Below are 20,814 nucleotides of genomic sequence, written 5' to 3'. Positions count from 1 at the left end.
GCAAATCCTTGGGTTTTCCCTCTACGAAGTGGTAATAAAAATACCTATCTCAGAGTTTTCTAAGGCTTCAATGACAAAATATATGAAAAGACATTATATTTTACTAATGCTATTTATTATTGAAGATATCTGTTGCTGCCTTTATGCCTAGAGTGTTGCCAAAGTCTTTGGCAATGCTAGTGTAAATATTTATTATTATTGTTTAACTACAAGTCAACAGCCTATTATGTGCCAGGTCTTTATGAATTATCTCATTAACCATCATAGCCCTACTATATAAAAAGCATCTTTGGTGTCATCCTTGACTCCTATTAATCTCACACCCCACATTCAATCCAACAGTGAATCATCTAAAATCTACCATCATAATACAGTCAGACTCTGTCCACTTCTTAGGACCTCCACTCTACCATCCTGGCCTAAGAGACTATCTTATCTTTCCTGGATTTCTGTAATAGCTTCCTAACTGGCTTTCTGGCTTCTGCCTTTCCTCCACTTGCCACTAGCATGCAACCCACCCAGTCTACATTCAAAACAATACCCATATGATCCTTTAAAAATATAAGTCTTATCATGTCTTACCATGTCACTTCTCTACTCATAACTCTTCAACAGCCTCCTCTAACTTAGAATAAAGCCCAAATCCCTACAATGGCTTCTCAAACTTTTCACAATATACATACCTAACACTACTTTTCTGACTTTGTCACCTACTCTCCAGTTGTTCCCCATAGTCTACTCAGGCTGGCCTCCTTCCTGTTCATGCCAGGCAGAGCCCTCCCTCAGGGCTTTTGCATCTGCTTTTACATCTGCCAAGAACACTCGTCCCCCAGATGACCTTACGCCTTACACACTTGCCTCCTTCAGGTCTTTGTTTAAAGGCTGCTTTTGCAGTCAGCCCATCCTGACTTCAGTTGTACTTATTCAGCACCTTCACTGCAATACTTTCTCACTCCCTTTCTCTATTTTACTCCATATTAATCGTCACTATCTGACAGATATGTCAGATACAATATACTTATAAAACACTTATGAGTTAGGATTCCTTATTTTAGAAGTAATAAAAGCACGACTCAAACTGGATTAAACAAAAGGGAATCCTTTTAGCCAGGTAACTAGAAATTCCAGAGGTAGGACAAGCTTTGGAAGTGTATGATCAAGCTCAGTCTCTATTTCCTGCCATTCACTTTCTACTTCTACATACTAGCTTTATCTTCCATGACAGTAAAAAAGTTGCTACAGAATCTCAGACTTTTCATCTATATACCATACTAATCAGAGCAAAAACAGTGTGTATCTTATGCAGATAAGTTACACATCGCACTGATAGGATCAATCTTAACCAATCACGGAGGCCAGTCCAGTGCCATGCGCTGATTGACTTAGGCTCATGTCATTGCTCATCCCTGAACCAATCTTTGTGGCAAGGGATACTATTGCCTATGTGAAATACAGGCTATGCATAGAGCTGGGGATGATGTCCAGCCTACTCCCAGGGAGCAGAACAGATTCTGGAAAAGCAAGTATAATGCCCATTACAGCACTGTGTCTGTACCTAATTAGAGAAAACCACATCTTAAAGATGAAGTGACATTGCCAGTAAGTGGTTGAGCCTAGACTCAAAGCAAGATCTACCTGCATCCAAAGCCAACACTGTCAGTTAAATTACATCTCAGTGACCACACATCACATAAATTCCTCATAATCCCTGATATTTTCTATTAAGAAGGACATGTATTTAAATGAGTTGATCAAAAGCAAATGTTCAGGCAAGAGGATAAGTATTAAGAGGATTCATAAGGAGTAGAAAGATTTCTTTCCTTCTCACATTTTTTTACCACTTTCTCTCCTCCTCAGTGGAAAATAGTGGGACTTCTGGCATAGTAACACTCTAAGGTTGTGCTATGAAAAAGAGTACAATTTTGTAAGAGCAAAATTGATTTGTCTCATTCATGCACCATTCTCATTAACTTTGAGAAACTTAAATCTGCTAGGTGAGATTTACCCCTGCCCTCCCAGGATTATCTTAAACTGAGACCTTCTTCCAAGAGGGAGTCAAGATCTAGAAATGAATAGAAAGGGGCAGAAAACAGTGGAGGCAACAAATGTGAGGGAAATACATCATGTATCAGAGTCTACTTCTGTATGAATTGATGGGAACCTCAATGCAGCATCCTCAGAATTCTATTTGTGTTCCTGACCCACTGGTATTAATTGTTTTCCTTCTGGTACCTGCACTCCCTTTCAGTATTCAGAGACATAATGAGCCAACAATTGCTTCTCAGGCCACCTAGAAGTCTTTCTTAAACAGCATCATTAACAAGATATATTTATTTATCTGGAATTTCTTCCCTTATATTTTCCTTGAAGGCAAACAACCAGAACCACAAGCAATTTTACAAATGTAGTATAGTCCTTCTAGTTTTATTTTTATAGCCTGGTTGTTTCTAAAAACAACAAATTCAGCAAGTTGAGATACTCAGTGTAGATGGCAATCACAATCATTATCCAAAAGCAAAACTGGTACCTCAGTATGTATCAGGTTATTGCTATAGGTTTTTTTTATTTTTTCTAATGATAGTACCCTATTCAGATATATATACCATGATTTTCTGGTATTTCTACATGATTCACAAAGCCTTAAAAGGACTTTATTTATTTTTCTCTGATAAACCTAGCATTTGGCCACCTGAGGAACTTAATGTCAGGTGCAAAAGCTAGAGATTGTACCCTGCACTTCCTTCCCTGGAACCATATGATTTTCATATCTGGATTAAAACGAGACCATTAATTATCTTTGTCTTTAAGCAGGCAGAGTAATCATAGGAAGGGGAATGCATTTTCTGTTTAACATTTGAAAATATAGTCAAGAGAAGGGCATAGGTACTTCAGATGAATTTAGGTCTAGAGCACCTTTCTAGATCAATTATTGAAGGAAGAATTCATAAAATGAAATTTCAAGAGCTGCTTGAAGAAAATGAAGGCAAACAAAAATTAAGTAGTAGGTGAACGAAAATATATGTCAAGTGTCATACTATTTACTTTAGATGTGTTAACTTACTTAATTTAACAACAATATTATGAAGTAAATATATTCCCCAGAAGAGGAATCTTTAACTCATGAAAGACAAATGTGCTACCCCAATAATAGAGCTAAATTCTAACCCAGTTTCAACTGGACTTACAAACCAGTGGGTACTGGTAAGTATTTTCCAAAGCCTATTTCCAGAAAAAAATAGTGCCACAGAAAGTTGAGAACAAATACTTTCAAACCCGAACAAATAAGTTCAGGAGACTTTGGATTAAACAAAGCCAGTTATTCTTTTAATTGCAAGATGAGACAATTATATATAAATTATGGTGCAAATCTTGAAGACAAGATGTATTTATATAGCATCTCTGCAACTCATTTGACTGCTGAAGCCCTTTGCACAAGCATCTTGGGATACTAATATGTGTTCCATGGAATATTCTGAGAAACAGTCTGACTCTCTGCACTAGCATTCACAAACAGAATCAATATTAACTTTAGAAGCTCAGATGAAGTTTTATGCTTAGATGGTTTCATTAAGCTTTGCATATGTAGATCAATGAGGACCGAGTGCATAAACAGAAAATATGCTAGCCTATGCTCTTGCTGTATAGTGGGCCATTTTAAGCCAAACAGACAAAATGGTTCACTTGCCAAAATAAGTGAGAACATGAACCAAAGGTCCATAGTGTAGCAAAGTGAAATAAAATTCTTGCCAAGTCAACCTTTGCAAAGAAGAAAAAGAGAAGGAAAATGTAATGATGGTAAATAGCTCTATCAAAGAGTTTTAGGAAAGGAATTTAATAAATTTTCTATTGTGAATAATGTACAATAAAGCAGGCTGTTTGACCTTCTCCAATGATTTTAGTTGAAGAAATGTAATCCTAGGGGACAATGCTCACGGAAAATTGTCCATCAAGATGCTGGCATTCATTATATTCACCAGAGTGTGCTTGAGGCCTAAATAGAACATGACTTATACAAAAGCAAATCCCATAGCATCCTTTCCTGGAACAAAAGCTAGCTGGTTTTAAAACTGAATTGGCAGAAGGTTCAATGGTAATCATTTCAATTTTCAGATATAGGGATATCTTATAATGCAAGCAAGTTGTTTTATATACATACGTATACACATGTTTATATACATATATATATAAACATGCATACACACATTCTGCTTTCTTTCTCACCCTTCTTCCTTTTACCTGGAAGTTCCTATAAGACCTCAAGCAGGCCCTTACTGATGGAAGGTGATGTTTTCAATTGTCCTTAAATTTCTCATCTTGAATGAGGTTATTCTGAATTATTTCTCATAGGCTGTGCACTATAGTTGAGCTTTACAGACTTGGATTTGACTCCAAATCACCATATAAAATAGACCTCATTCCAGTTACTTAACTTTTTTAAAATTCAGTTTCCTCTTCTGTAAAATAGACTTGCTGTGAATATAAAATTATATGTTACTGTAAAGTGTGCAGCAGAGTTTTAGGCATATAAGAAATGGTAGCTATTATTAAGTTCTGACTGTTGTGAACATGAGCCCATCTAACATTGACAAAGGGAATCAACAGTACTGTACTATTCTTCTCAAGTATTTTCACAGAGGTATCTTTAACACAAAGAACAGTAACTTATGTCCCACCGCTTACATTCCCAAAGCATTTGAGTCCTTAGGCTCAGCACAGAAAAATGAAGACATTTCTTTAGTGTGTTTTCATCTTCTAAAACAATGTAAATTTTGTTTTATATTCAATAATACATCCTTGTTTAATATAAAAATACTTTCAAATTGCTTAACACTAACGAAAATTAATGGTTGCAGAAGACACTAGGCAGGAAATAACAACCTTTGAGAAACACAAGTTTGAAGAGCCTGTATTAAGTCACACGGTCAGTTTGTAGTTAGTTCCCCTTCACTATAAACTTGGGCTGTGTTCTATAATTTCTTAACCATAAATATTTATTGAAAGCTGCCCTGACTGTGCTCATGGGGGTTGGGTAGACCCAATAAGAGCCCTTCTCATTAAGGGTTTTAATGAGAAGTGTGGTGGTTTGAAATAGCATCATAAGAAAGAGAATACAAATCATAGTCAAGAAGAGGAAAAGAACAGTTAGGCAAGAGCCTTGAGACAGGTAGAAAATAATGAGGACAAAAGAGAAGTTAAGTACAGCAAGAAATGGATCAAGGCTAGCAAATCAGGAAGGAGGCTATGAATGACAGGTTCCTACATTGACCATGTAGTGTAGGAACAAGTAAACTAGGGCAATGCTTATCAAAAACATATGATTATACTATGTGCCATAATCTATCCAAACCAAAAAAGCAAGGTCTTTATCCCTTAAAATCTAACAATTTTAAATGAGACAATAAAGACAAAGAAAAATATTTATACCTTTTGTCTGCTTTAGAATCCAATATTAAAATAGCTAATACCTACTGGACCAGTACCAGGCATCAAGACCTTTTCTAAACACTTTACAAGCATTAACTCAGTTAATCCTTAACAAAAGTGGATATAATCAATTATTTCATTTTGCTGATATAGAAATAAGCTTAAAGAGGTTAAATAACTTGTCCAAGATTATATATCTAAAAAGTAGAAGAGCCAAGATTCAAGCTCAGGTAGTCTAGTTCAGCATCCTTATACTTCACCACCAAATGATCATGTAATTAGAAAATGGAGAAAGGACTAAGAAAAAAAAAGGAGGTCACTGGGAGTGGTAGCTGAAATATCCTACACAAGACTGGTATATTTGTCAGACTTTCAGTGCAAGGGAAGGAACACCAACTAAAAATAGTTTAAGCACAAAAAGGATGAATTAATCTGTGAAACTGATTAATTCAGAAGTTACTAGATTCAGACACAATTGGATCAAGTAACGCAAATTATGTTATTAGTTCTCTCTCTCACCTGCCCCATCTCTCAGGTTTGATTTTCTCTGTGTATTATTCTAATTCTATCATATGACAAATTTACCCATGGGTTTCCTCAATGCATCCAAGGAAGTTGGCCCATCAAAAAGTCACCTCAAACATCCATAGAAAAGAGAAATGTTTCTCTCCAACACCCATATGTACATCCCAGGGAAGGATTATGACTGACTCCGCTTGGATCTCCCAAACATATTATTCTGACCCCAAAAATGGAGAATTAAGCTTGGCTAGGCCTAAGTTAATATGGATGTACAGACATGGGCTTTTTAAATACAAGGGGAGGGGAGCAGAGGGATAAGAGAAAAAGTGATCTGTTAGCTAGAAACAATAGCTAATAATAACGTCCATTACAAACGGCATATGGAATTTGTTTGTCTTGAGTCATGGGACAATATGATAGACCTGGTAGTTTGGCTGAGCTGAGATCAGCAATTGACTTTCAAACTAGCTCTAATAACAATCATAGTGATTTCAAGAGTAAGCAACTGTGTACCACTTTATAGTTGAAAAGCATTTTTCACACATTACTTCCTTTGAAAAAAATGATTCACTTTCCTTTCACTTTTGCCAGAAGATGGGTTCTCGTTTGCTGTCATCTCTTCAGAGATTTACTCTAAGAAATATTGATTAAAATGTCTAATGTTTCACTTCTCCAAAACCAGCTTTATAGGATATGGATGATATAAACACTCCAGAAGCTACATTGTTTAGCCTTGATCTCAGCAACTGCCCTTTAACACAATATTCTGAACCTCCCACATCCGAAGCTACTCTCACCGAGCCATTAGTCAACATTTAAGAACCTACTAGGCAATGCCCTACTGATAAAGCTAAAGTAAAATTTTTTAATTTTGAAATAGGACCCATTAGTCTCAGCATATAAACTCACGCATGCTATAAATGTAAGGTTGAAACTGTAAAAAGAGTGCTGATGTCAAAACTATTTTAAATTTATAATGTTTACATAAAGCATCTCAACACGGAAAATTAAAATATACTATAGGCATAGATACCAGCGAAATGTTCAGCGTGTTTTGGGTAGTTAACAGATTAATAACATGAGTAAAATTATATATTTAGCCTGACACGGACATCAGCATGGGTGATGGCTGCTGTTTCCCTCGTGCCCATATTGGCCATCCAGGTGCTCTGGACCACACAGAACTGCCCATCTGCCATCACTCCTTCCACCTCTTGGTAGTTGAAAATGAAGCTATTGTTGTCACTTTTGGAAGGAAACTTGCCTGGCAGATCAAGCAGGAAATGCAGCAGGAGGTGGAAGAATGTGTGGCATCAGGTGACAAGCAACCACACCTAAGTGTGGTTCTGGTTGATGAGAAGCCTGTAAGTTACTCCTATGTCCTCTACAAAACCAAGGCAGCTGCAAAAGTGGGAAGTGACAGTGAGACAATTGTGAAACCAGTTTCAATTTCTGAGGAAGAACTGTTGAATTTAATCAATAATCTAAATAATGATGGTAATGCAGTTGGCCTCCTTGTTCAGCTGCCTCTTCCAGAGCACAGAGAGGAGAGAAAGATCTGCAATGCTGTTTCTCCAGACAAGGATGTTGGTGGCTTTCATGTAATTAATGTAGGGCAAATGTGTTTGGACCAGTATTCCATGTTATCGGCTACCCCACGGAGTGTCTGGAAAATAATTAAATGAACTAGCATTCCAACCCTAGGAAAGAATGTGGTTGTGGCTGGGAAGTAAAAAAAATGTTGGAATGCCCATTGCAACGCTACTACACACAGATGGGGCACATGAATGCCCTAGAGGCGATGCCACTCTTATAATACCTCATTGATACACACTCCCAAAAAGCAACTAAAGAAACACACAATTCTTTTGCAGACATTGTGATCTCTGCTGCAGACAGTCCAAATCTGATCACAGCAGATAGGATCAAGGAGGGAGCAGCAATCATCAATGTGGGAATAGAGTTCAAGATCCTGTAACTGCTAAACCAAGTTGGTTGGAGATGTGGATTTTGAAAGAATCAGAAAGAAGGCTGGTTACATCACTCCAGTCCCTGGGGGTGTTGGTCTCATGGCAGTGGCAGTGCTAATGAAAAATAAGTACTGCAGCAAAAAAGGCACTGAAGCTTGAAGAGCGGGAAGTATTGGAGCCTAAGGAGTGTGGAGTAGCAACTAATTAACTATTGTACCTTCTGTCATGAACAACTCTCCAAGTCAGTTCAAGAGGCAGAACAGGCCAGTAGAAATGAAATTTTTTTTTTTTTTTTTTTAGAGAGAGAGAGAGCGAGCACAGGCAGACAGAGTGGCAGGCAGAGGCAGAGGCAGAGGGAGAAGCAGGTTCCCCACAGAACAAGGAGCCCGATGTGGGGCTCGATCCCAGGATGCTGGGATCATGACCTGAGCCGAAGGCAGCTGCTTAACCAACTGAGCCACCCAGGCGTCCCTAGAAATGAAATATTTTTATTTATTTATTTTACTGAAATGGTTTAAAAAGATGCTTTGTATTTACTGAAAGCTTAAATGGGTGGGTGTTTGTGCACATAGCTCTGTAGTACCTCACTACAGAACATGCAGGTATCATGCTGGCTGCTGTGATCCAGAGAAGCCATTACCCTAGTGATTCACATGTTAAAATGGATGCTTACCTTTGTCAAGACACTTGAGTTAAAATCTGCCTTTTCTAGGACTACATTTCCCAAGTGCTATCCCAATAAAAGTTGATACTCACTTTAGGTTCCAAACCTTTCGAGTTCAACTGATCAAACCAAGGGAAAAATGCTGGTAGAGAAAATCAGGGAAAAGGTAAAAAGGAAGAGATGGAAACTGACTAGAAAAAAAAATGACTCTAATTCTTACATACTGTATGTGAAAACTACATGTTAATGGTGTCCTAAGCTGTTATGTCATGGCTTAGTCATTGGGAAAATGTTCAGGGTTGTTCCACGTACTGTTAGCCTCATTTTAGTTATATTCACAAAGTTTCCACATTTTCTTCCAGGACTGAATGCCCTATTTTGTAGATTATTTGTGTGTATTATGATAATTGGCTTTTCCTATAAACTTAAACTTAATCCTCACATCTTTGTACTGATGGAGGTATCTATATAGTCTCCTTGGTATATCCTGAAACCTGTTTTTTTAAAACAAAACTTGTGCTGGATGATCATTAGGACAGCTTGTATATGTATGCAACTTACTTTTCCAGCAAAGAATTGTTAGTAGCTGCCTGCTTTTCTCTGATATACCTGTTGACTTTCCTCAATGGGCTTTTGAGAACTTGAGTTAATATTTAATTTAATCAGACTCTCTGATTAAAAGTTTTGTGTGTGTGTTTGTTTCACAACTGGGTTTTTTTGTTGTTGTTTTTGTTTGTTTGTTTTTTAAATAAAACACTTCTGACTGGTGTGGGGGGAAATAAAAGATATATTTAGTTAGTTTAGAAACAAATATTTTTGAGTGCCTGCCATGAACCAGGTACTGTGCTTGAAACCAGACATAAAAATATAAATAATATCTCTGTATTTGAGGCACTTAATATTTAGGGGAGAATAATGCATACACATAGTGGCAACTTAATTGGGTATTTGCTGAGCAAGAGGACTACTAAGGAAGGAAGGGTACTAAGGAAGACTCAGGGTACTAAGTGAGTATAGAGAAAGGGGAAACTGACTCCGTTTGGAGTTTAGGTACAGGCTTCCTAGAAATTATAATGCCTGAATTGAGTTCTGAAAAAAGGGTAATATCCATGTGAAGGACAGTAAGAGGAACATTCAAGGCAAAAGGAAAAAAAGTAAACAAATGTGTCGAAATGTGGAATAGCATGAGGTATACTAAGACAAACACACAGTTCCAATCTAAGTGTAAATTATAAGGCATGAATTTGGGGGAGATGAAGCTGAAGAAGTAGTGTTATAAATTAAATGTTTGTGTCCACTCAAATCAATATGTTGAAGTTCTAACCTCAAATATGATAATATTAGGAGGTAAAGCTTTTCAGTGGCAATTAGATTTAGATGACGTCATGAAGGTGGGCCCCTGCTGATGGGATTAGTGCCTCCATAAGAAGAAGAAAAGACACTAGAACTTCCTCTATCCACCAGGAAAGGACACAGCCAGAAGGTGGCCATCTGCAAGGCAGGAAGAGGGCCTTCACTAGAAACCAAATCTGGTGGTATGCGGATCTTGGCACTTCCAGCCCCCAGAACTGTAAGAAATAATTATCTGTTGCTTAAGCCATCCAATCCATGGTAGACTACTATAGCAGCCCAAGCCAACTAAGACAGGTAGGTAGGAAAAAGTTCATGAAAGGCCCCAAATACCGTATGGAGGAGCTTCCATTTTACTTTGTAAGCAATGGGAAATCATTCAAAGGTTGTAAACTGAAGCCAAAATCAGAATTATATTTATAGATGAGTGACTGGCAACTTTGCTGAGCATGATCACAAATCATATAGCAGAGTTACCAATGAAGAAACTATTGTAGTTAATGAAGCAGAGAGCGGTTTACAGCTTATAGTAGTATAAAAAAAAAAAGAGAGATAAAAATTCAACAAATTTGTAGGAAGATAAAAATAATAAGATTGTGTTAATTGTTGTGTTTGTAGTTAATGGGCTAGTGAAGAGCCAAGAGTCATACCTGAGTATTACACCTAGAGAAATGGGTAGATGGTAGGAAAAATAAAGGCTATCAGGAATACAGGAAGAGGAACAGGATGGGGCACAAAGAAGAGAGGAAGAAGACACGTCTTTGACGTGTGATCTTTAACCTGCCTGCAGAATATCCAGGTATATCCAGCAAAAAGTTGTTTTTGAGCTTCATTTCAGTGGAGAGGCAGAAATGCAAATTTGTATGATATGAGAGACAAAGAGATTTCTTAAGCTTCTAGAGAATAAAGAAGAAAACCCATTAAATAATCAGAAATCATAATGGCTCCAGACCTTTTAAAAAAACAAAAATGAAATTCCAAAGACAATGAACTTGAAGGCTGTAGTCCCACACAAGTCTCATATGCAGTACCTGTAATTAAGTCTAGAGGGAGAGGCAGGTCTTGAAAATAATTGTGGAAGTTGCTTTTGTAAGGTGGACTAAAATGGAATCTAAAACCTACAAATCCAATCAAGTGTGAGAGCTGAATTGGCAGGAAAGCCACACCCTAGATTAAGAAGAAGTAAGACTGCTAAAGAGGTAAAACAACCCAGGGCTCTTAACTTACTAGAGGCAGGAAGCAAGCTATAGGGGCTGCTCAGGCACCAAAAATGGCTTATTCCAATGCTCTCTCTTTAGAAATAGCCAAGAACAGAGATGGAAAAGGAAGAATGACATAGAAGTGGAGGAAATCTTACAGAAATAGAGTAAAAACAAAACAAAACAAAAAGCAAAGGGGAGAAAATACTAGGAAATTAGAGAACAAGCATACTGTAATAGGAGTTACAAAGAAGGAGATTGGGGGGAAAATGGAGACAAGGAAATCACTGAATAAAGAACTCAAGAACATTTCTCAGAACTCAAGGACATGAGTCTGCAGACTAAAAGGGCCTACCATATTCACAAATAGATTCATACTGAGACTTATCACCATACATTTTCAGAATATGGGAGGAAGGAGAAGATTCTACAAGCTTTCTGAGAAGGAAGAAAAGGCTTTTATGAAAAGGATAGAGATGAGAATGGCTTCAGACCTCTCATAGCAACACTGGAAATGAGAAGAGTGGGGAAAATGTCTGTGAGATTATGAAAAAAAAAGTATTTCCAATCTGTAATATAATACTCAGGCAAACTATTGATTCAATGGGCATACGGGGCACCTAGGTGGCACAGTCTATTGAGTGTTCCACTCTTGGTTTCAGCTTAGGTCATGATCTCAGGGTTGTGGGACTGAGACCTGAGTCAGGTTCTGTGCTCAGCATGGGGTCTGCTTGAGATTCTCTTTCTCCCTCCCTCTCTGCCTCTCACACTTGTGCACTCTCTCTCTCAAATAAATAAATCTTTTTTAAAATGTGAGAACAATTAGATTATTTTGAGATATCAAAGTCTGAAAAATACTTCTCATGCACAATTTCTCAGCAAGTTGCTAGAGGACACCCTACCAAATACAGAGAGTAATCCAAGGAAAGGGAAGTTATGGAATATAAGAAACAGGACACTCAACACATGAGAGCGGCAAAGGGAATCCCAGGATAATGGTGAATAAAGACCCCAGGAAGACAGCAGTATACCAGCTGTATACAGGCCAGCTAGTCAGGGTCTGAGTAGTGTACTCCATGGTTACACTTGCTGAGTAAGTTATGATATCATTACCAAGATGGCTGAATGGACCACATGCTGAGGACATTACACATTACACACTCCAAGAAGTTCTGCTTTTGCAAACGTCTGAGAACTGGAGGAACTGGAGGCTAGCTAATATGAATTTGAAATCCAAAATATAGAGCAGGACTATATTCCTATTAAAAACCAGTAGTTGGCTCAAGACAACTCTGCCCATAAGCCACTGTGGTGCGACCTACATCTTCCAAGACTAATTCATGATCTTGCCCACTTAACCTTTCTGGGAATGCCTAAATTCTCAGAAAAGCAGAAGCCAGATTATGACCTGGAAACTCTATTCATAGGTTTTCTTCTAAAAGCCTACATCTGTCAGTGGTAGTACTCTCTTCTCTGTCATAGTTAGGTTTGTCCTCACTACCTCTTTATACTATAACCCTTCACATTCTTTTTACATGAAAATAATCACTAATAAAAATAATAAAACATTAAACTGAGAATCAAAGTGAAAAGAAAAACATCTGTAGGGATATAGATCAATCTTACCATAGTGGTATATTTTTCTGAGTCCAATCAGCAAAACAGAAAACTAATTTATGACATTAAAAACACTGGAGTTATTTAACACAGGAGTTAGAAGTCTAAGAGAATGCAGAGGAAACACTAAAGGAAACCCAGAAGTAATAACTGTAGGAAAGAGCTACCATATCCTTGGCCTGGGCAACAAAAGGAAGAAGAGGTTACAAGAATCCAGATTCATAAAGGAGGGGCCTGGAGGAGTGAGTTCAGACATTTGTAAGGATCCCATCTGTTTCATCTGTACTTATGAGGCATCCCTGAGGCTGGTTCTGGAACTGCCAAAAGAACATGGAGACTGGGGCAAATTACCACTGTTGGGACTAATCCTGAATGAAATGGGAAAAAACTGAGAAGTGCCTTCTCCCTCTTCCCACACCCCATTGATAAAAACTTTCCAGGAAGCCATCTGGTAAAGCAGTCTGGGAAATGTCACTGGCAGAGGCACAGTCCCAGCTGCCCCAGCCGCAGCATCACAGAGTAAAGGAAGGCAAACTTACTGCTGAGGACTCCAGATAATAACTAGCTCAGCTGGCTACATCTGGAGATGAACCTAAAGATGGGGAAGGGTTTTGAGGTTTCTCTGTTGTTTGAATCTTTTGCAAGAAGATATCTAGATCTTACTTGAAATTTTAAAATGAAAGATTTTTAAGGGAAGCTTTAAGTTGATTATCAAATGAAATATATTTATATTTGTCCAATACACTCATGAAAGGAATAAAATTGTTTCATAAGAAAGATACCATTTTCAGGGGCGCCTGGGTGGCTCAGTGGGTTAAAGCCTCTGCCTTTCACTTGGGTCATGATCCCAGGGTCCTAGGATCGAGCCCCACATCGGGCTCTCTGCTCAGCAGGGAGTCTGTTTCCTCCTCTCTCTCTCTGCCTGCTTCTCTGCCTACTTGTGATGTCTATCTGTCAAATAAATAAATAAATAAATCTTTAAAAAAAAATAAAGGGGACGCCTGGGTGGCTCAGTTGGTTAAGCAGCTGCCTTCGGCTCAGATCATGATCCCAGCGTCCTGGGATCGAGTCCCACATCGGGCTCCTTGCTCATCAGGGAGCCTGCTTCTCCCTCTGCCTCTGCCTGCCATTCTGTCTGCCTGTGCTTGCTCTCTCTCCCTCTCTCTCTCTGACAAATAAATAAAATCTTTTAAAAAAAATAAAAAATAAAAAATAAAAAAATAAAGAAAGATACCATTTTCTTTCACATTATGCAATACCTAGTAGAGTGTTGTATGGCATGAAGAAATTTCTAAATAACTAATTTAAAACAGATTTTTACATCCAAATATATTTTATGGTGAATAACTAAAAATAGAAAATGCAAAGTTCCCATACTTTGTCAAAGGGCTGAAAATGTGCTATATATTAGTCATGAGGAGATAAGGTCAAGACACTGAGCCAAAAAGCCCTGGCTTTGGACTACCGGCTCTATCACTTACTATTTGGGCAAATTGCTTCATCTTTCAAAGACTCAGTTTCCTTAATCTATAAAATGAGGAAAAGATTCCCAGATGAAAATGTGGCAGCATCTTAAGTGAGACTAGATTAAATGATTGTCATTAAAGAGAGCATGAAACAACAGGATTTTAGAAATTATTGATTGAAAAAGATTAAAAATTATTCAAACATAAACTCTTCACCTAAGACGTATACTTCTCTAGGTCTGGGTTGATGTTACAGCTTTTCCGAAACTGAGAATACAAGCAGAGGCAATAAAGGATTTGTTCATTAGAGATTTGATGCTGTTATTTGAATATGTCTAATTTTTGGAAAGTATAATATGCTGGATGCTGTGCTAACCTCTCCCAAGAAAAGCCTAACTGGTTGGCTCACACAGTCATAAACTTGAGACACCACCAACATACACACAAGCAAAGTATGTTCTTGGCTTTGGGACTGCCATTGCTATTTGCAGAGACTAGTGATGTTTGCCTGATTCCAAGACAACACAAATTACTTCCGTCTTTGTTCAAATTTCACCTTGGATTGTTGTAATCAAGTTTTTTGGTTTGCTGACGCTGTTTTCCAACCCTGCACAGTTCTGGCATGTCATTTGAGGCTGGGTTTCCCTTTGTCCTTACATTTTTCACTTCCACTTTGTGGCTACTCACTAAATTCTCCAATGCTTTGGCTACTCAGGGTGTATAGATGTAAATATCACTAGATATGATGGTAAACCTACGCACTGGTTTTAGTCATTCACTCATTCATTCTTAAACTTATACATCTATTGTCTTCCAAAAATAGAGTTCCATGCTTGATGCTGTATATACATAAACAAGGCAATATACTTGTCCTCAACAACATCTAGAAAAGGGAAAGGACACAGAGACAGAAAATTAAAATACACTGAAAAGATTTTAAAACAAAGAGACTTCAGAGAGGTAAGAAGAATAGATAGATCCTGAAGGAGTTCAATTTTATATTTGTAACAACTCCAGAAATTTTAGCAGGAGGAATGTTAGATGCTATCTTCTCTAGGATCTAAAGAAATCCTGGGATGACTGGATGGCACAGTTGATTACGCATCTGACTCTTGGTTTCAGCTCAGGTTGTGATCTCAGGGTTGTGAGATGGAGCCCTGCATCAGGTTCTGCATTCAGCACAGAATCTGCTTAAGGCTCTCTCTGTTCCCCCTCAAAATAAATAAAAATAAATCTTTAAAATAAATAAGTAGATACATCCCTAGCTAATTTTGCATTTTCCCTGAAAGACTCACCCAAACCTCACTGCCTTTGTACGTGTGGCTAGTGTTTATGTGTACATCCAGGTGTCTCTCTGTGAGTTGTTGTTGTTGCATTACTAATACTGTTATTGTGTTGTTTTTGTTAATATTTTCCTTTTTGTTCTTTGCTACACAGATATGTGAATTTGGTAACTGCTCCTCACCCTGTATTGCCAAGGAAGTCCTGGGTTATATGAAATGTTCCCTTGAAATCAGACCTTGGTCACCAATTGACAATCAACATCCTACTATTAACTCAGTGAAGAATACAAGTTACAATACTTGTTGGAGGTAAGTAGTTTAAAAATAAACTGATACTGGTCAGAATGGCTAAAATTAACAATACAGGAAACAATAGACATCGGCAAGGATGAAGAGAAAGAGGAACCCTCCTACACTATTGGTGGGAAGGCAAAGTGATATGACCACTCTGGAAAACAGTGTGGAGGCTCCTCAAAATTTTAAAACTAGAACTACCTATGACCCAGCAATTGCACTACTAGATATTTATCCAAAGGATAAAAACAGTGATCTGAAGGGGCACCTGCACCCCAATGTTTATAGCAATAATGCCCACAATAGCCAAAATATGGAAAGAGCCCAGATGTCCACTGCCAGATGAATAGATAAAGAAGATATGGAATATAGATACAATGGAATATTACTCAGCCATCAAAAGAATGCAAACTTGCCATTTGCAATGATGTGGATAGAACTAGAGAGTATTATGCTAATCAAAATAAGTCAGAGAAAGACAAATAACATGATTTCACCCATATGTGAAATTTAAGAAACAAAACAGATGAGCAAAGGGGAAGGAAAGGAAATATAAAATAAGATAAAAACAGAGAGGGAGACAAACCATAAGAGACTCTAAATTCTAGAAAACAAACTGAGGGTTGCTAGAGGGAAAGTGGGTGGGGGGATGGGGTAACCGGGTCATGGGCATTAAGGAGGGCACTCAATAGAATGAGCACTGGTGTTATAAGAAACTGATAAATCACAAAATTCTACCCCTAAAATTAATAATACACTATATGTTAACTAAATTGAATTTAAATAAAAAATTTTTAAAAGCTGATTTTGAAACATGAAGAGGCGTAATAATCTCATTCAGGGCTTCTCAATCTAATCTAATCTCACTACTGAAATTTTGGGCCAGGTAATCTTTTGTTGCAGAAGGCTGCCCTGTTCATTATAGAATGTTTATCAGTATCTATGGTTTCTACTGGATGCCAGTAAGATCTCACCCAACAAATCATGACTATCAAAAATATCACCAGACATTGCCACATATCTTTGGAGGCAAAATCACACACAGTTGAGAACCACTGTCCTAGTCAAAGCACATATGTCAGGTTAGCTGACCACTTGAGAGTCGACTCTCCAAACAACTGTCTTGCAGATTATAGAGATATCTGAATAGTTCTGCCACTATTAGCTGGGACTTTTAAATTCTTGATATGGTTCCCAATTGTGAATGGATCTGAAATGAGGATATATACAAATAACCATAATTACAGATTAAAGCAATAAATTATTGAGTATCTAGAATTTGGCAGGCAATGCAAGAGCTGATTTACATGAAAGTACTGTGCACTGAGCAATTACTATGTGTCCAGTAAATAAATATTACATCCATTATCTCATTTAATTTTCTCAAACTTATGATATAGACGCTATCTTTATTCCAGTACTACAGATAAGGAAACTGAGGTTTAGAAAGGTTAAATTGGAACTTCTAATCAAAATGCTCAGCTAAACTGGCACAGGAAACCAACACCTTCTATTACCACAAAAACATAAAAATGCTAGATTTAGATACATATATAGTTTTTAATTAAAATTAATAGTAAAGATTCAAAGCAAGAAAAGTTATTCTGAGGCCCAGAAATGAGAAGGGAATACACAGTAGTAGCAGAATATTGAGATCAGATGGGTATAATGACATCACTGGGGTCTGAGATACTAATACGCTGACAGAAAACTGGTATTAAAGCCTCTGAATAAAGTCAGAAGTCAGGAAAATCCCCTTGGCAAAGTTCTACCTACTAACAATATGGCATTATTATAAGCCATCTATCCTGAGCCTTGGATGGAAGATGTCTTCCTCAAGATTCCCCAGCCAACATCTAGCAAAAGTGTAATATCCAAATTTGTTTATGACTTACAGGGAGATGCAGAGCTAAAAAACTAACATAAAAACATTTCCAAAGTGAGTGAACATAAGGACTACATTAGAAGTAGCTATAAGGGTGCCTCTGTGGCTCAGTGGGTTAAGCCTCTGCCTTCAGCTCAGGTCATGATCCCAGGGTCCTGGGATTGAGCCCCACATCAGGCTCTCTGATCAGCAGGGAGCCTGCTTCCTCCTCTCTTTCTCTCTCTGCCTGCCTCTCTGCCTACTTGTCATATCTGTCTGTCAAATAAATAAATAAAATCTTAAAAAAAAAAAGTAGCTATAATGAATAGGGTCACTTCCATGGATCAAAAAAAAAAAAAAAAAAAAAAAAAAAAGAAAGAAAGAAAAGAAACCTGAACAATATATAGTTCCATCAAGAAAAGAAATATTAGTGTTAAATTTTAATAGTGGCAATTTAAAATACTGAATTTTCTACTTACTTTAATTCTCCAAGTGACACATATATTAACCTCTATACAACTAGTATGTTTATAGCAAGCAATCAATAATTGTCTATTTACTCAACAAACATTCTGGAGCATCTCCTAAATGCAAGGTGCGAGGCTGAGTAAGACATAGTACTGGTCCTCATAGAACTCGGATTTCAATTACTTTCCTTTTTAAAAAATGTATTTATTTTTATTGTGGTAAAATACACATAAAATTTACCATTTTTACCACTTGTAAGTGTGCAATTCAGTGGCATCAAGTACATTCACACTGTTGTGCAACCGTCACCACAATTCTTCCTCAGAACTTTTTCATTACCCCACACTGAACTTCTGGACCTATTAAACAATAATTCCCCAGTCCCTTCTCCCCCTGCCCCAGGTAACCACTAGTCGACTTACTGTCTCTGTGAATTTGACTAGTCTAGGTACCTTATATCATTACAACAATGCAATATTGTTTTTTCATGTCTGGCTCATTTCACTTAGCATAATATCTTCAATCTCCATCCAAGTTGTGGCATGTGTCAGAATTTCCTTTCTTTTTAAGGTCAAAATAATGTTCTGTTGAATGTATACACTACATTTTGTTTATCCTCAATTACTTTTAAATGGCTAATCTCTCATTTTCTTTCTTTCAAAGAGATAGTGTCTGTCACATCACAGTAGCTCCCCAGATGCCAGGTCCCTGCTTTCGGTGCCACTCCGAAAGTATAAGGTGCTCTTTTTTACGGTTTTTGTTTTCAAAACAATTCCTGACCCTTCTGTATTTCTCTTTATAAGTCGTCAGAACAGGTATGCACACTTACAGATGTCTTTTTCTAAGGTAATATTTTCTAGTTTATGGATAGTCAGAAACATCAAATTGGGCAATTTCAGGTATGTAAAGAATTCAGTCTGGGGATCAGTTCTTACTGGTTTCTTCATTTGGGTAGTATCACTAGCTCACCCCAGACTATTCTGCCACAGTTCATTTTGCTCCAGGACCAACGTGCCTAGCTCTCCAATATGTTTAGATACCTTTCTCAGTTTCTGAATGTAGCTTATTCTCTCCTGTTTTATTACATTCATTCTTTTTTGTCTTCAAAAACAAAAAAATAATAAGCTGACTCAAACTATAAAGCATTTAAGAAAACATAGTGCCTGAGTAGTCAGCAGAAGCTGAAGAATCATTAATAACAGGAATAAAGAAAGATTTCAAAATAATATAATTGTCATTTTATAATATCCAATGAGGGAGAAAAAGAAACAAAACCCTAAAGAAAGAATATTATTAAAGGTGGATGTCGGGCGGGGGGGGGCTCCTGGGTGGCTCAGTCAGTTAAGCAGATCACTCAAGATTCTGGCTCAGGGGGCACCTGGGTGGCTCAGTGGGTTAAAGCCTCTGCCTTCGGCTCAGGTCATGATCCCAGGGTTCTGGGATCGAGCCCCGCATCGGGCTCTCTGCTCGGCAGGGAGCCTGCTTCCTCCTCTCTCTCTACCTGCCTCTCTGCCTACTTGTGATCTCTGTCTGTCAAATAAATAAATAAAATCTTAAAAAAAAAAAAGATTCTGGCTCAGGTCATGATCTCATGGGTTATGGGATCGAGTCCCATGTGGGGCTCTGTGCTCTTCATGGACTTTGCTTGAAAGTCTCTCCCTCTCCCTCTGCCCCTCCCTCCTCTCTCTCTCTCTCTCTCTCTCAAATAAATAAATCTTTTTAAAAAAAGAGGTGGATGTGGAAAACAAAATTCTTGAAATCTAAATTATAGTCATTGAAATAAAAAAAAAAAATCAATAGCTAAGATAAACAAGATTCCCCTGAGAAGAGAATCCCTGAATAGAAGAGAGCTCTGCAGGAATCATCCAGAACACAGTATAAGAGAGAGAAAAAAATATGAGAGTTTAAAAGACATGGTGCTCATTATATCACAGACTTGTTTTTCTTATCCCTCATCCTGCTCTAGCTTTGTGTGTACTCATATCCCATAATGGGAGAGATGGAGACAGGCTTGTGCTCCTTTAATATTTTCCAGGTCCTATAATAAATGTTCACTACCACTCTAATCCCCCCTGCTAACACACTTACTGCTCATGACCTAAAATTTGGAATATACTGTGCTTTGAAGGACTCTCTGGGCCACCTAGACATAAATCCACTTCTCAGAGAGACTACATTGAATAGTGAATATTTTGTACTCTCATTTTTACATCAAAAGGGCCCTCCAGATGGTCTATTTCTTGTTGGCTCAGCCCAAAAACACATGCATAAATCAGCAGCAAATTTGGTAATAGGACACAACATTTGGAATCAAAATGATCCACTGACATGATCATGCTGTGTTTCCCAGCCATGCTTTGATCTCTCAAATCATAGCAAAACTCACTTCAAAATAAAAACATGTCTAAATATGCCATTCTAATTGTATTAAAAAAATCAGGTTCATGAACACTTTTCAATCAAGCAAGTATTTTATTATTCCGTGTAGAAAGTACATGTGCTACTGTCACTATGGGTAGTTCATGACTTTCACAAGAAATCTAAGTTCATCTTAATGTGATTCTTTTAAAATTAGAAATGTTCTTCTTAATTGATGAGGCTGCTGTAATCTTTTCAAAATCTTTTTCAAATGTAGTTTATCTTATTCCATAATTTTTCTTATTACTGTTTTTAGACATAAGTTTCCTTGGAAA

At 37.6% G+C, this 20,814-nt stretch overlaps 1 pseudogene; it reads left to right on the top strand.

Annotated features, from left to right (window-relative positions):
* The first annotated feature begins 7,071 nt into the window (after positions 1-7,071).
* On the top strand, positions 7,072-8,124 carry LOC125094371 (bifunctional methylenetetrahydrofolate dehydrogenase/cyclohydrolase, mitochondrial-like; annotated as a pseudogene).
* The last annotated feature ends 12,690 nt before the right edge of the window (positions 8,125-20,814 follow it).

Source organism: Lutra lutra, chromosome 2, assembly GCF_902655055.1.
Source record: "Lutra lutra chromosome 2, mLutLut1.2, whole genome shotgun sequence".
Classification (NCBI taxonomy): Eukaryota; Metazoa; Chordata; class Mammalia; order Carnivora; family Mustelidae; genus Lutra; species Lutra lutra.
Note: the sequence above shows the minus strand (reverse complement) of the source record. Positions and strands in the feature narration are given on the sequence as shown.